The sequence below is a fragment of the Anas acuta genome, chromosome 16 (genome assembly GCF_963932015.1).
Source record: "Anas acuta chromosome 16, bAnaAcu1.1, whole genome shotgun sequence".
Lineage (NCBI taxonomy): Eukaryota > Metazoa > Chordata > Aves > Anseriformes > Anatidae > Anas > Anas acuta.
In genome coordinates, this window is record NC_088994.1 from 10339971 (window position 1) to 10351235 (window position 11265).

The following is an 11265-nucleotide window of genomic DNA, read 5'->3' on the forward strand; positions in this document are numbered from 1 at the left end:
TCCATTTCCTTTATCTCCTTTAGTGTAGTTAAAAGTAGGGCTGTCTTTTCAAAGACACTGTGATTGGAATGACTTATGCTGACCAGTTCCAATTTTCTCTCCTTGTAAACTCTATTTAGTGTTACAAAAACAATTCAAAGGCAGATTGTAGGTGCCACACATCTCCTCTGACCTTTAAATCAAATTTAGTATTTCACTCTGTAGTAGGCCAGCAAGCAAAACTTGACAGCTTAATAAAGTGGAAATTTTAGGCAATAAATCTAAGATTTCTTCCATCATTCATGAGAAAGGAGATCAGAGCTTTGCCTTATTGTTGAATATCTCCCAAACAAGAGCTTCTGAAACTTGGGTAGAATAAAAACTTGCATTGTCAGAAGTGAATTCTCCTGCCCTAAATAATATATTAAGGAGTATACTACTGTCTGCTTTAGCTGTGGGATAGCCTGCATGACATGCAGCAGTCATTTTGAATAAGATCAATTAATACAACACCATGATTACATTATCTTTGATGAGTTATGAACTTGGTGCATGCCAATCACAAAAGAGCTCCCTTCCCTCACAGTAATAAAAGCTATACTGAAGGAAGATATCTGGTCAAATACCAAATAATTTGGGTCAAACAGTGAAATAATGTTACTCCTCATCATTCCTATAAAATTATATTATTCTGCTATGGACTGTCAGTGAGTGGAATTGTTGTCAGTCCTTGTCAGAAATATCATGGTGCAGATATTTATGAAAATAGCAGTGCTTGTTTTACTGACAATGCAGTTTTACTGAAATACCTTTTTTTGACAGTGATATGTGCCCAAGGTTAAGTGCATTGTGAAAGGTGCTTGTGGTAATGACAACAGGAAATGCTTTGCTTTGGAATTAAGGGCACAACAAAAGCAAAAGGGAACAATTAAAACATTCAAGACTGCAAAAAAATAATACCATTTATGGATAGAAAATAAGTCTTCCAGGTACAAAACTCCTAGGTCACAGAAGGTCTGGATTTCATTCAAGGAAGCATGTGATTGTATGATTGGTCTGAAGTGTGTTCTTCGGTGACTTGCTAAAGCAAAACTTAATGTAGCATAGAATAGGCAGGAATGGTATTCGGCTGTGCAAAACTACATGCCATCTAACTGCCTCTCACAAAGGCAGGGCTTTGCCTTGAAGCCTTCCAGTCACCTACCTAGGTTTGTTGCCACACTGCTACAGCCACTGTCTCTTTACTGCATTGCACATGCTATATCCCATTAGATTTCTCCCCAGATTTTATTGCCTGTGATGCTACGGCTGAAATAAGAATTTTTTGCAGTTTTCATAGCTGGCACTCAACCATAGGCTAAACTACTCTGGAAAGATATTTATAGCACAGTTCCTACAAAAAATGGACCATAGTGGGCAGATGTGCGTGAGGCTAGGGTGTTGTTGTGTGTCTTTGCAGCTGAGGAGGTTATGTGAGGTGGTTGATATTCTAAAGTCCTCCTTGAAGTAAAAATTGAAACTCACTGATTTCAGGCATTATACCTGTCTGGGAATATGTGTTTTGTAAAATATCAGGAGTTCTGAAACAGACTTTTTTGTTCTCCAAGAGAATGAAACTCAGATCTTTTGAAATTTTTCAGAAAAGAAAGTGAGATCTGCCCCAGTTACCCATAGCTCTGCAATTAGGACATTTATCTGGACATAATAAGGCAGGGCGGGATATGACCTCAGGGTTTCTGTGTCTTATGTAAGTTCCTTGTCTCTCATGTTTTGATTAGAAATGTTAAACTGAACTTGGAAAATGTTCCTATTTCAATGAGTCAACATGTTCTGGTGGGGGAAAAAAAGGAATTATTTCACTTTCCGCAGAAAATTTTCATCTTCAACTCCCGGGTGAAACAGCTTAGCAGTATCTAGAGTGTGATTTTTCAGAATGAAAGCAACATCTCCTACCTGTTATATATCTGCTTGACTTCTGTTTTCCTGGAAAAACCTGCTTAGCCTAGAAGGAAATGTAAAAGGATCATGAATGCACTCTGCTCCTTTTAGAAGGAACTCCATGGGTTTTTGTGGACTTTCACAGACTGTAAGTTGTAGGCCAGGGCTGGAAAACTTTTTTGTTTTGTTTTGCTTTCTTTTGTTTTAAGAAATAGCAGTGTTATCACACAGAGCCCCTCACTCTATTATTCTAAGTGCTTAAAGATGGGTTTAAGTAACTTCACAGTCCATTTTACAGATCTTTTGTCTCAGGATGAATTGTCTTAGTAAGACAGAGAGTACATAGGCTTCCTGCCTGCATGTTCCTCTTTAATTCTTTTGACATAAATCATTAGGTACTTGTGTAAGAGTAGAACTGTGAGTGAACCTAGAAGACGTACCTCTCTGTGTCCCCTCTTAAGAATAAAACCAAGCTTCAAACCTTACAAATATGTTCTCTATAAATTCATGGACTTCACTAAGGCATTAATCTTGCAGCAGGGATTGGAAACCATTATCCACCATATGAGTCACTTACACTGAAAGTATCTGATAAAAATAGCAAAGGAATTGGAATTTGCTTTTATCAATTTGGTGTAAGTGAGAGTTCAGATGGGATCCATTGTTACTGTGTTCATTTATTGTCTATTATTAGCAAAAAAATCCACCACTTCAATGGAAATATCAGTAGCAATGTATGTAATTACATTTCTTTTTTCCTTTTTGTGCATGCATGAAAGAGGGAGACTTACGTTAAAAGGCAGTAAAATCGGCAGTTAGGAAGGGACAGGGATTCTGCAGGGAGAAGCACAATGCTCCACACCCCCTAAATTTGTAGATGTTAAAGACAAAAAAAAAAAAAAGTCGGGAGGAGTGAATTAAACTCTTCCAACAATGGAGGATCCAAAACCTCTCAGAAACGTAGCAGGGCTCCCACTGATTCTTCGTGAGTCAGGAAGGACCCAGGGATCTATAAGCAGCTGTTGGGTGCTGCAGGCTGCCTGGGACCATCGTGTATTGTCACTCACCCAGCCACCTTGGTGGGGAGCCACTCACCAACATTCACTTCCAAGCCCAAATACTAGCAAGCCTACTGCGTGGAAACAGCAGGTAGAACTGTTTTGGGCAGCTCTAGTCACTTTCATGGACAAACATAAGTGCCAGAATGATGGCCCTGTTATTTTGGATGTATATTGTAACAAGGAACTCTGAAAGGGCTTTTTGGTTAAGAAGAAAAGGAGAATGGGGAAGATACATACATGTACCTATATCTCTTTCAGTAGAAGGTTGAAGACCAAAATGTAAGGTTTAAGACATGTCTACTATTCACACAGAGCATTAAAATAGGCAGTCAATGTGGGTGCTTGGAGAAAATGTTGCTGCTAGTCTTTATAGGATTCTTTCAATTTTTCTGATAATTGTTTGTTTTTAAACATTTACAGTTGCAGAAAATAAAAAAGAAAACAACTAAAAGCACCTTATTTTATTACAGAAATTACAAATTTTCTGTCAACTTACCCTGCATTTATACGGTATAATGCAAATAGGAGAAAAGGGCTTAAGTTCTTTCTTTTGGATATTATTCATAGAATAATAACAGATGAATTTGCTCCCAAAGTAAAGATATATTATTTCAAATTGGTCCTATATTTAAATATGAAATGAGCTGGCATTTTGTCATGTCAGCTAATGAAACTGCTGGGAAAAATCTGAGGATGAAAAATAGACAATTAAATGGTTTCTTTGAAAACAAAAGAGGGATTTGCATATCTCTTTATTATGATGAGTTTGCAGTTCTTTTCATCGAGGGTACCAACAAAGTGTAAATGTAAATCTCTAATGTGTCTGAGATCCAGAGCACTTCAGGTTACTGGGATAAGAGTTCTTTGTGTTATTGCTGTCATCTGCAGACAGATGCCCCAGGCTGGGAAACACTGAAAAAGTAACAGATAACCATTCCCTTTCATGATGCCAGAACTATAATTCCATCAAATATTTGGTTTGCAAAAAAGGACTGTAAAACATACATACAATGGGTGCTGCTAAAAGCTCGGGATTCACTGCCTTAGGCATTTGCAGTAATTGTAACATATTCTTATACTTTAAAAAGGAGATACTGCAACTTACGAGATTTTAATGGCTCCCATGGCATGTTTCAATGTAGACAGGTGTAAGACAAGGCAGAGGAAATGCTGTTCTAGGACATACCCCTGCTTGGTCCAGTCCTCTGTACAACAAAGGCAGAGGCTTCAGGAGTTCAACAAGACTTGGAAGGCTGTGTTGAGTCAGATGGGCTGTACTTTAGGTGAGATGATGTCTACAGAGAAGAGGAAGGTTTTAAGGAAATCAAGAGGAAAAAAGTATGTTTGGTTTTGCATGGTGCTTCATTACATTCAGATATTGCAGCACTGTCTGGACACCTCAGTTGTAATCAGAATCTGCATGCACTAGGGGAAAGCAGGCACAGGACAGCAGATAGCCCTTAGAATAAAGTTTTATCTAAAAAGAAGCCTAGGATAATATGATCACTTACAGGATGTTGCAGTGGCTTGCTATGGCCAACACAGTAGGGGCAAGGCTGGGAATGAAGACCAGATCCAAGGCCACATCACCTGAACTATTCACTTTTGCAGTTTCAGAAGGGATTTACTGACATCCTTTTGCCTTGGATATAAAAATCCACTGTCTTACTGTCATAGAAGCATTAATACCTGAGATAAAGTTTCACACAGCCATACAGATGATGGATATTATGTGTCTTCGCAAGTTTGCCTTGCTAATCTTTCATGGTTTCCTAGGCAATGAAAAGGGAATGTACAATGGACCACAGATTTTCATTTAGTTTGTATTCAACAGTAATGGAAGTGTCTATATTGGCAATAAAAGAAAGAATGTAGAATCACAAAATAAATAAGATACATACGGAAGTCAGCCAGTAATGATGGCCAGAAAACATAATTTTTATCTCATTTTTAATGTGGGATTGAAAACAACCAACCACAAAAACAAAACTCAAAACAACCCTTTCCCAAACAAACAGAATTCTCTCCAATTTTACATAGGGAAAAAAAAAAAAAAAAAAAAAAAAAAAAGAAAGAAAAAAAAAATACTCTTTAAAGAGACATCAAATGGGCATTTTGGCTTCTGTTTTTTCCCTTTTCCTGAAGAGTCAGATGCCAGATGCATCAAATTTTTGATGAAAATTATATTTTCTCACAGAAAATGATGGTTGCTAAACCACCATTCTCATTGAAAATTCTTGACTGTCTTCATCTTTTTACTTTACTTTCTTGCATAAACTTCTGGGGAATAAGACATTAACTACATTTAAAGAGCTATTTTAAAGCACTAGCTTTATTTAATATCATGGAACCTAGACCCTTCAGGTCCATGGAGAAAGAAAAGATTACTGAAAATGAGCTGATCTCCAAAAGACCTTCAACAATATACTGCTGATGCCTGCCAAGACTTCTAATCAATCTAGCCATTTCCAATATAGCTTGATAGGCAAAGCTTTAGAAAAGGAGACACAGAAGTAATCTGAATAGTTTGATTCTCAAGGAGTGTTTTATGTAATGGTTTGTACCAAATTCCTGTTACATTTGCACTCAAGAATGTGCTTCCATGCAACCTTTCAATATGTATTATTTTAAGGATGGTTCTAAATCCTTGCTGTTCCACTGACCCTAGTGGCATTATTTCTGATTTATGTAGGAGAAAATAATATAAATTAAAATCCAATGTATGTAACCGTGGGATTTTGGAAATGCCCTAAAGTCAAAATCTTTGAAAATCTGTGTGTGTCAAGTAATTTTGTATGGGACTTCAATTCTTTCATGTATTTGACTGTTGGGTGCTTGTAATATAAAGTCCAAATCTCTCTATTTAGTCTCTAGACATGAAAAATGACTGACTTTGAAGAAACAACAGAACGGAGAGGCAGAAGGACTTTTAGGTAACTAAAGATACATATACTGTGATGGACAAAGAATGGCTACTAGCAGAGTAGGAAATTCCCACTGAAACTGGGAAATAGGAGTTGGACTCAATTATCCTTGTATGTTCCTTCCATCTTGGGATTCTCTATGAAATGCACTGGGTGCCAGATTCTGGCTCTTCTGAAAACCCACTAATCAGCATACTTTCCTGATACTGTGGGCATGTAGCAACAGGTGACAACAACAACAACAACAACAAAATACAGCCTCTGCTCTTGATCTACTGGGAAACTGTGAATCATTCACAGGTTAACCATCCCTGCACAAGGTGCTTACACACACCTTGGATAAACAAACACATTGACGTGCTGCTTCTCCATTCTAAAATAAGCACTAAGCATTACCAAAAATATGAAATTTCCAAATTGTTTCATATGCAGAATTCCTTGCTGTAGTTGGGCTACAACTCGCATATACAGAGCAATACTTCTTAACTAGACAGATGCTATTAACATATCACAGATGAAGAATACAACACAAGCCTGGTGGCCCTACCTAATAGTGCATCTCATTCTGCATGGCATGCAAACTCTGGAGATAGACACTGGCCTTGGCAATATGTCATGGTCTTCCAATTATAGGCATTAAAGGTGAAATGAAAATTTTATGCAAATAAGTATTTTAATAAAATTGGGATTGGATTTTATTGGGATTTCTTGTTTTGTTTTGTTTTTCAAAAGTACCATAATTTAGATAGGTCTGTTCTTGGCTGTTTGTTTCATGCCTGAAGCCTTTGTTCAGTCTCTAACAAACAGTACACAGGGAATACTGCAGCCAGCAAAAGGATGAGCTTTCTTTTTTTTAGATGTGATGTAACATCTCTGATTTTGCAAAATATAAGTAGTTATAGTTAGTCAGACTATCAGACTATTACAGTTGGCTTTTTTTGGTGCGTTTGAGATAAGCTTGGTATCACAGTGTAAACCACTTTAATCTGACAGAAGCTAAGAATTGTTTACATTTCTTTCCAAAATTATTGCTCTGAGCTGACATCTTGGGGAAAAAAATTCTCAGTATTGACTGCTTAGAATGGCTGTAATGGCTGTTTCGTGTATTAAATTGTGAGACAAACCATATAGCTATTTCTGTGAATCTCCTAGTAAAGTCTAGCACGTTCACAGTAGCTAAGGTTTATTAGGCTGGCAATTGTTTCAACATGCCAAACTCTGATCTATATGAAGAGCCACAGATGTCAAACCTCAGAACTACACAAAAGTCTTGTCCCTCATGGTTTGCCCAGTGTCACACAGAGGGCAAATGGGCCACTTGAGGAGGGAATGCCAGGCATGTCCCATTATCAACCTGCTTGGATTGGACAAAGAAACATCACAAACTTTTCTAAGATCTCCCGAATTAAATTATTAAACTACAAACACTACATGACCCCTCATCTTTTTATCTACACCAGCTTCCCAGGGAGTGCAGTCCTTGTCTCTTTGAACTCCTCCTTGGCTCGGTGGAGGCTGTGATCTTCAGCTAATTCGCTGCCAGCACTGTGCAGAGGAGGCTTCCAGCCTGCTGCCAACTGTGCCTGTTGGCATGAAAACCCCTTTCCCTAAAAAAATGCACACACATCAAAATAAGAGAATGAGAGGGTAGTTGGGTAACATAGTCAAGAATTTTCCTTCTATTGTGAATCACGAGCCAGGTAGTCAATCAGGCTTTACTGATCCTTGGGAAACTCCAGGTGAGTGCACAACTGACAGTACCTAGTGCTGACAAGTCAAGTAGATGAGCCCTAACCATCTGTACGAGCTGTGGAAGAGAAGCTCTCCAGCTTCAGAAGCAGTTTTCTGTAGCACAGTCTCAGCAGGACCTTCTTTGAGTGCTGGCAGAGATTCAGACTATGTCTGAGTATGCAAAAGACACTTCTGCAGCTGGCATGTCAAATCACCCCATTCTCAACAACAAAAAAGACTCTGGCTAAAGAATTTGAAACCAGTGTCTAAAACAGATTAGCACAGACTAGCTTAATAAAAAGCAGAATATATATTTTTGCTGCTGACATTTGCTAAAGGATTGTTCTGCTCTTGGATGGCTTTTAGAGCAGAAATAGGAAAGCTCATTCTGCCAAAAAATTTTTGAATGTTGTATTGAGCCAGATAACTACTACAAATTCCTTCACTGTACGTTATACCTTTCAATCTCTAAGGAATCCTTTGGCTTTTGAGGTAGACAACCATTTTGTAGTCAAGGCACTGCAGTCTCTTGTAGATATGTAAAACACTGGGGGTTTTCTTAAGGATGTTTTCTCTCATTTTGAGCCTGGTTCCCTGAGGAAATCCTCACTTTGGGGGGTGGGTAGGAGGTTTACACATGTACATCTGTCCTTCTGTTATCACTTCTAAGAATTCCCATTGTTTCATTTCAGTTTTCTCTGGGGAAGAAAAAAAAAAAAAAAAAAGTGAGAAAAGTGGGAGTTTGCAGTTTAATAAACACCAGAGAATCTACAGCAGCCGGCAGCATTATAAACACTTCAAGATTCAAAATACTGGAAAAGCTTTACACAGACATACAACTTCCTGAGCAAATTCACATGGGGTGAATTTGTGACCTGAGAGAAAACAGCTTTCAAACTGTGAAGACACCAGGCACCAGCCAGTGGCTGCATAAGGGCCTTAACCGGTGAGTCTGGGGACTGTTCAGTGCTTGGGGCTGATGGGATTGGAGGGAAGAAGGGGATTGTGGATTGCTTTAGTTCCTAGCATTCAGAAATCACTATTGATGGGAACTGTGAGAGGCTGGGTAAAGCCAAGCTGCTCAGGACTCTTCTATAAGTGTAGCAGTGCCAGACTCCAGGGGCTTGTCTATGCTAGAAAATGTTGCAGGGGTCGATATATATCAATATATCTAACTCAGGAGATTGTAGCTGCATGCAGAAAGTGGTATATGCAGATGACAGGAAACCTTGGTAGAATTCAGGCAGAGTTATTTAATCAGGCAACACAAATCCATAGGAATCAGAATTCATTAATTCTAACAGTCAGCAACCTGCCTATTTTTGACTCATTTTTTCACATTCAGACTGGATTTAAGAAGCTGCTTCTCACGAAGGGAAAAACGCATACACCCTATTCTGGATTTACAGCACATTCTAAATCCTTTGAAGCCAGAATATTGTTTGGCTTTTATAAAATGTATGTTCAGGGCCACAGCATATTTCTCTGTCTTATTCCCTGATCCTTCAAGAGGCTAGGCAATAATTATTTTCAAACAACTTTTCTTACTACCTGATCATAGCAGGCTCTGACTCTCTGTGTTAGCAGTGGGAAGGATGAAATCTGCAGGTTTATTTTTCGTACGCTTCCTACGAGTCACGTGCCTTCATTAATACTGGTAAGTGGATGCTCCTGCTGGTGTCCAAACTTGGGGTCTCTCCCATCTTCCTCCTTCTTTGTACAGGCCCTCATCTTCCTTGGGAGAACACCAAAGTGCTGGAAGGGAGCTCCAGTGCCAACCAGTGCTTGGGCTGCTCAGTGGAGCAGAAGCACAGCACATCTGGAGGACATGTGCTGGGGAGCACCGCTGGGTGCTCAGCAGTAACCACAGGAACTATATGAAACAAGGACTATTTTTTCATCAAACTGCCAAAATAAATAGCTATTAATGACTATTATAAAGTTTGTTAGGAGGAAAATTAATTGCAAATTGTTTTTTTGCTGTTGCTTTTCCCTAAAGAAACTGACTAATAGATCGATTCCTGAAGTGTCAAGTGTGTGTGTTTGTGGGGGGGGGGGGAGGGAGGGAGCACTTTTATCCCCTCTGCTTTCACAGGCCTGACCTCACCTGCTAATTCTGATTTCTTTCATTGTCTTCATCCCAGGGCACCAGTTCACGATTATTGGCAGATTGCAAGATAAAAACTCAATAATCTCTCTTGATACTTTCCCCCTCTTCTACCATCTGTTTCAGTATTAGTACTTTCTATTAAGAAAATACCAAATCCTCATTATATGTCTGCAAGGAGTTTCACTTATGAGAGAGCCAATTGGAACTGCGTGCATGGCAGCATATAAAGGGATTTAAACCGTAGTAGGCATTGACTAATGCTCTGTAGGACTTTATACAGCCCCACTGAATCAGTGTTCACATAGGCCTCCCTACACGGACATGACCAGCTTCAGTTTTGCCCTTGGTAAGAGTCTTCTAACGAGCTCTGGTAAGGTAATAAACAAATACAAACAAATATCTGAAACACTACGTGCAAGGCTGCTGGATTACTTAATTTAGCATTCTTGTCAAGGGTCTATTCCTGTCCTACTGTGTTTGGGGGAATCTGTCCAGAGATAGTGGGAAGGTCAAATAACCTGACACTAGCGCTAATACACTGGGAGAAAATTTTTTGTGTTCTTGGATTTCCCATCTTTGACTCTGGAATAGAAGGAAGAAAGGAAGTCAGTATTAACTGTCATAGATTAAGTGATTGTTATTAGAATTACCCTTTTTTTCCATTAAATGTGTGTCAGTGTTTGACTAATATAAATCTAATTCTGTTTGACTATATAAATCTATATATCTTCTTTGGTCTCAGACCAAAGCTTAAAAGATATAAAATCAGGACTAATACCTTATTCCTTGTTATTTGTGGAAGTTGGATTACAGGCTTCTCAGGAGTGAGAAGGTAGCAATATTTAATTTATTTTTTTTTTATAAAAACTCCTCTATAATGAAGGCTGACGCATGCCTTCAAACTAATTATCAATCTGAATATAATATGAAGAAAGGCTTTTCAGAGCTTAATTAGAATAAAAATGAATAAAACTGAAAATTAAAGCAAAAAATATAAGAAAGAAGACTAAAACAATTTTTGGAAGAAGACAGGAAAAAAAAAGAAAAAAAAAAAAAGAATTTAGAGAGGATTAAGAAGCCCTGAATTGCATAATAAGATTCTGGGCTATGTACAAGTATTCCTTTAATTGAAAGGATATCAAGTGCCACTCCTTATATACTGGGAATAAATGCCATAGTTTTGCAACCCAAGCCAGGTGTGTATTACACTTGTGAACCTCTAAATTATACATCAGCACAGCTTGCATACTCTCTTCTATGAATAACGTTAAGAGCAATAAAGGCCAGATTTGTAGACAGAGACCATTAAGGACACTCTGTGGATGGTGGATGCAGGCTGGTGCATGTTGCCCATCTGTCCACCAACAATTCTGCCGGTGATTTGTTACCTGTTGCTTTATGGACCTTCACACCTGAGATAGATGAGCTTCTTCCCCCCATGTACTCCAAAGAGCCCCTGTCTTTCATGAGTTACATCCCAATAAATATAATCCCATAAGCTTTGAGTACAGGACTTCAGCTC

The 11265-nt window shown here is 38.5% G+C and overlaps 1 long non-coding RNA gene across 2 annotated transcripts in view; it reads left to right on the forward strand.

Annotated features, from left to right (window-relative positions):
* LOC137865507 (uncharacterized) overlaps positions 1 to 10333 on the forward strand; it is a 177976-nt gene extending 167643 nt beyond the window's left edge. Inside the window, exons 11-12 of one of the 2 annotated variants that reach the window (XR_011101944.1) lie at positions 8326 to 8579; positions 9357 to 10333. This is a non-coding gene — a long non-coding RNA (uncharacterized lncRNA). Of the gene's footprint in view, positions 1 to 5845; positions 5905 to 8325; positions 8580 to 9356 lie in introns of those variants that run through there. The other variant, XR_011101947.1, reaches the window with a different exon arrangement.
* The last annotated feature ends 932 nt before the right edge of the window (positions 10334 to 11265 follow it).